Below are 6,000 nucleotides of genomic sequence, written 5' to 3'. Positions count from 1 at the left end.
GAGGCTATTGTAGACTCTGGTCAGCAGACGCACTTTTTAAACACATTACCAGCTGCATAAAGATGCCAACCCTATTTTCTGCAGGGAAATAAAAGAGAGACAAGTTTGCACACAGCCCTGTCATCAGGCACCTCCTGTTCACCCTTCTATCTAACAGGCTGGTGGCATTTTTTGTTGACTGTGTTGTGGCTAATGGCGGGATAACCTTAGGGAAATTAGGGGCATACTGTGGAGGAAGGGGAAGTAACTGGCCAATGTGTGAGCAAAACGTCTACTGCCAGGTCCTTCCTACTAGTAGCAAGCAGGACCACAGGTCAAGTTCAGGGGTATTGGGCTCCTTTTAAAAATAAAGACTAAGGAAACAGTCTTGATGGGCAACAGTCAACTATTTTACAGCTGGGGAGGTTTCTTCTTTGGAGGAAGGTCCCATGAGACTGTTGCACTGCGAGATTCAAATGCTATTGTGAAAACCTCTGTGGACTGGTCCAGCACTACTCACAGCTCCCAGGCATGTGGGGCTGCATCTCAAAGGCAGCCTCTGTTATACACACAGTAGAAGCTCAGAAATGGTCATCATCCTAAATGGAACAAAAATATTGAAAGGGCATAGGTAATGGCATGTACTACCAGAAAAAAAAATATGGATGTGTTTAAAGTGTACTTAACACAGAAAAAGCAGAGTGCCTACAAGAGAGAAACTTGTGAGGAATAATCCCTGAAGGCAGAACAGGTGGCTGTGGCCCATTGTCTGTCGGGAGCACTGGAATGGCAAAGGAGGTTCTAAACTTTAGAATCCCTTCCAGTACATACAGATACCAAGTACGCAGCCCACATATCATGTGCCCTCAGGAGCTTCCCAACTCCAGCCGTCCCTGATGGCTCAGAATCCACTGAGCAGCTTGTCAAGACTGCCTCTTTAAATCCAGCCCCAGTCTCTCCCCTGGAGCCCAGGCTATTTCCACTAAAGGCCTGCAAGTTTCTTTTCTCCCAACTCCAGGCCAGCAAGGATCATTTTTTTGCAATGCAAAAAAAGAAGGTCAGGTGGAGCGAGGCTTATTCCTGCCTTCTCTTGACTCCCTTTTCAAAGGAAGGAAACAAATGGAATGGATGAAATGGGCCCAGGGAGAAAGCAGGTTTACGTATCAAGCCTTGCTCCCTTTGAGGAAGCAGGCTTCAGATCGCTTCCTAGAACAAGCGTGCGTTAGGCCATATCTGGGTCATTGAGTTCATGTGTTTTAAGGGGCTGATTTTCAATTCTATAACCCCTTGAAAATGTGAGCAAAAAGGGAGGCATTCTTCTCACAAGCACCAGAGACCCTATCATCCTTTGCTTTTCATCCACATTTATTTCTGAAATCTCAGGAGTGCGGCAGCTCACGAGGAAGTGCCTGGAGCACTCACAGGTGGTGAGTAGACAGTCGTTTTATACTGCGTATAGTTTGTGTCCTCTAAACAAGGGAAAGTGTGCCATGCTCTCAAGGTCACCATTGTTTGATTATTCCATCCATCTAAGGTGACTGTGAACCAGCAAAAGGCCAGACTCCACAGGGCCTGCAGGGACTCCCGGTGACAACAAAGGCACCACGTGCTAGTCTGGAATCAGGTCAAGTGCTCAGAGAAAGGCTGCGTTGTGTAGAGCGGAGGCCGGAGTTGAACCCTTCATAGGTAGGATGATCATCGCTGTATCACCTGGGCCACTCCCATTTCCCTGCCTCTGCCTGTGTCTATGCTCCGGGAACACCTCATGCGATCTTGGATTTGTCCTCTTTCTTCAGTCTCATGGCACATTCTGCTTTTAGTAGCTGGTTCTTGTGTGCACGGTTTTGCCAAAACACCTTCCTCCTTTCCTGTTTTCTATTTTATTGAAGTTTTCTTTGTACTCATATTGTCCCAGCTGGCTTGGAAGTTATATATTTTACTTATATTCTTTGAGTATTCTCAAATACTTAAGAGTATTACTCAACGTTGTTGAAAATTAATAGGTCTCTCTGGCCTCACAGAATACAGGACTTGCTTCCTTGTAAATTTTTGTCTTCTTCTTACTGTTTCCCAATATTTTAGTTCCACTGCCTCTTTAAAACACACCAAGATCAGTCACTAGGTTATTATTTATAATTGAGGCTGACTTGGATTTACCAGCACATTCATGGTGTCCTTGCTTCATCACTGTGCCCTGTATCCTGTCCTTTGCTTTCAGATTCATTTACTTGTTTTCTGAATTTTAAGTTTTAGGTTTTTTTTGTATTTGAGTGAGGACCTCTGAGTAGTGTTTGCACTTTCAGAATCCCTGGGTGCAGCTGGAAATATTTTTGAGCTCAGCATTGGTTTTCCTCAGCACTTTTAAGGACTTAAGCCACATTCTTCTGGAATCTCTATGAGCTATCCACCACAGTTCTCAGAGAACCACCGACTGCCCTCTTCCTTTCTCCAACCTGTCCCGTACCAGTGACTTTTAAGACTTTTTCTTTTTGAGGTTTGGAAAATTCACTATACTATATCTAGATGTGGACTCTGTCTTGCTCAGGACTAAGTATATTTCAAAACCCAAAGGATTTCTGAATTCCTTTTTGAACGCATCTTTGTAAAGCATCCCTATTCTCTCCTCCCAGGATCTCTTCCAGATCTGAAATCTGGGTCTTGGGATGCAAATTCTCCCACTGCTGCTGTCAGCACACTCTCTTTCACAGAGTAAGCTTATCATCAGTGGAGCTGTGTTCTGTGGAAGCCCATATCCCGGAGCATAGAGCATTCCTACAGCACTGCTTCATGTCTGCTCTGCCACAGCCTCATGGATTTTACCTCTTCCACCCCACACCAACCCCAACACTTCTGCCACCTTCCCCATCTCCACCTCCACCTCTATCTTCACCACACCTCCTTCGCTTCTATCTCCACCCACTTCACCACCACTCCCACCTCCTAATCCACTACTCTGTCTCCAATTCTACCACCCTACATTCACTTCTACCCTTTCCTTTGCCTCCTCCACTACCTCTATGTCCATCAACTCCACCTTCGTATCCACCATCCCCCATCAACTCCACTCCCCTCACCTCTACCATCTTAACTAGCCACTTCTACCATCTCCCCCACCAACTTTACTACTTGCCCCTTCACAATGTCCACCAATACCATCACCATCACTTCCACTGTCCCTCCATCAGCTCTGCCATCTCCACCTCCACAATGTCCCCATCACCTCCAACATCAACTCTACCTGTTCCTCAACCTCTGCTTCCACCACTTCTACGGCCTCTGCACCACCAACACCTCAAATGCCACTACTTTCAACAACATCTCTACCATTTTTGCCACCACCTTTACCCAAATATTTCATCTTTGTGACTTGAAAGAAAACTTCTGAGATTAAGTAAGTTATGTGACACAGAAAACCTCTGTATACCTCTGGGTAAGCAGTGCCACAACCAATGTGATGCTAGATCTGACACAGGCAGAAATCTGACAATAGATGAGCAAGGCCCACAGTCCTGAGTAATGAGTACAACTAGGTTGGGATAAGGGGTATGCTCTCTATGGGTTTTTCAGAGGATCACTGGTACAAGGCCAGAAATGTTTGCTGTAATGCTAAGAAAAAGAAAAAAATGACTAGAGACACATGTTTCTATAAAATGGCATTAAAATGGAAGGGCTTTTGCCTTAGTTTTAGTTGAAGAGAATAAAATAGGTGGAAAAAACTCCCATAACTACATCAAGGTGCTAAAGCACCCGTGCTGAATGTGGTGAGTGATTTTTGTATGCCAGCAAGAAATGCTGTGTCTTGTCCAGGCGATGACTCTGTGCCATTGAAGGGAGCGCAAGAGCATTCCTGTGAGGGTGCTGAGCTGTTTCCCTCTATCTCCTTTATCTTGTGCCAAGTGAAAGGTGCTTCAAAGAAAGCTCATGGAAGACGTATGTCTTCTGCAGCTGGAAGCAAAGGGACTCACACAGGCCTTCAAGGATCTGAGATGAAAGAGAGAGAGAGAGTTTTCCCCTTTCGCAGGGTCCAGCATGGGACCTGCAGAAGGAACTGTCCTGAGAACTACTCGAAGGACACTTTGATCAAGTAGGCCAGCTGAAGGGGTGAGTGTGGGTGAGGTCACTGAGAAACCCTAAAGACAAAGTCGGGTCTGAAAGCAGCCAGCTTACTGAAGCGCTTGATGCATTCCAAGGCGCCCTGAGAGTTCACCACGATAATACACAGAGTCACTCATGCGAGAGTCTGCAGGGCGCCCCAGCTGCCCGGAGACCCAGGGCTCAGAATGAAGGCTAGTAAAGAAAAGAGCCCCTTCCACATCTTGTGGGATTCCAAGCCTCAGGCAGATACAAGCTCTAACCTGGATGGTTTTCATGGAGTTGACTCCTACACAGGATTGGACATTTTAATGTTTCAAATAAAGCTGTTCTAGCTGTGGCCAGAGAACACATTATGACAAAAACAGGTTTCACTGTTCTCAGCAAGACAAATGTGTGGGCAGTGAAATGTTCAGACCTAATCATCAGACTTGAGAATCGTGAGCCCAGAAGTCAGTTCTCACAGGCAGTAGTCCAAACAGAAAATGTCTCTCTCCTGCCTCTTTCTCTCTGGAACACACTTGAGAACCCCAACTGGGTGGTTTTGGTTTTTTTCTTTTTTGATGAGAAGTGTACAAAACAGTGCTGATCAGAATCCCTATACTTATAGGCTTCTATTACTCAAAACTGCAAATAGGAGGGTACATCTACAAAAGCACTTCAAAAAGTTTATAGAGAATAGAATTAAAGATAAGGCTATTTGAGTACAAAAAAAATTAAAATCCATGTATTGTTTGTTCATAATATGTATTTTCCATGAACTTTTTGATGGCCCCTCATATATGTGGAGTTACACATATTAGAATTTCCAACTATCAATAATAAATTACAATATAAATCAACCAGAAGAAAGACTAAATTATCTTATTCCTCTGTCTGAACAAATGGTATCACGATACTTATCATATAGAATGTAACCCAAAAAATATGAAGGAAACAAATGTGGGAGTTAGTGAAAGTACGATATTGTTTTCTTGGGTTTTGTGGTTTTCTTTAGCTTCTTAAAATCTGCTATCTTTGGAGACTTACTTTCTTATTTTAAAATAAATTCTCTTTTGGATGTAATTTTGTATTTTTAATTTCTATTCTTTTTGTTAACAAGGATAAAAACTTTATGAGCTTTAGACAACCTAAAACTTAGAGCTACCCTGCATAAAAACACTATAGCAGCATGAGGCATTAAATTACACATTTTCAAATAAAAGAAAGAAGTTATCATTGAATAGAGAAATATGCTGAGTGAGGCTTTGACCAAAACATATCTAATCTTCTGTGCTGATAGGTAAACATTAACCTTTAGCCTTTGACAGAAAAAAAACCTGCATCCCCAGCATTGCTGTGTGGTGGAACACATCTTTCATATTACAGATCCATCAGGGCAGCCATATATGGGTTAAGTTATTGTACTAATTCTTCACACCCAGCTACGCACACACCAAGCTGCAATACAGTTCTATTTAATGCTTTAATTAGAAATGGATGGTTAGCTTATTTTCCTGTAAAATCAGCACTTACAAGAAATGAAGACAAAGTACATTTAAATGGATAAAATGATTTAACCTAAAAGGAGTGGATACAGAGAAATTGTTCAATTGTCCATGACTTCTTTTGCTTTCTAAACAAAATACTCTTTCGCATATTGCTACCAGAGCTGGAACCACTTCACAGTCTCCTGTATCAGCTCTCACCACCACCTGAGTTGAAGGCAGCTTTGCATGGCGGTGCACACTGGGGAGCAGACCTTGCAAGTCCTGCTTCAAATGGGCAAAAATGGCCATGAGACACTCCCAGCATCATCAATACAGACTCCAAACAGGGAAACTCCAAAGGCACCATGGGAGCCCCAGGAGAGTTAATATACACCTTTCTTTATAATAAAACATGTCTGGGGACCGGCACTGTGGCATAGCAGGTAAAGCTGCCACCTGC

Source organism: Oryctolagus cuniculus, chromosome 12 (assembly GCF_051225735.1).
Source record: "Oryctolagus cuniculus isolate XC-2025 breed Fujian yellow rabbit chromosome 12, ASM5122573v1, whole genome shotgun sequence".
In the NCBI taxonomy this organism is placed as follows: domain Eukaryota; kingdom Metazoa; phylum Chordata; class Mammalia; order Lagomorpha; family Leporidae; genus Oryctolagus; species Oryctolagus cuniculus.
The sequence above is the reverse complement of the archived record's forward strand: the minus strand, read 5'-3'. Positions refer to the sequence as shown.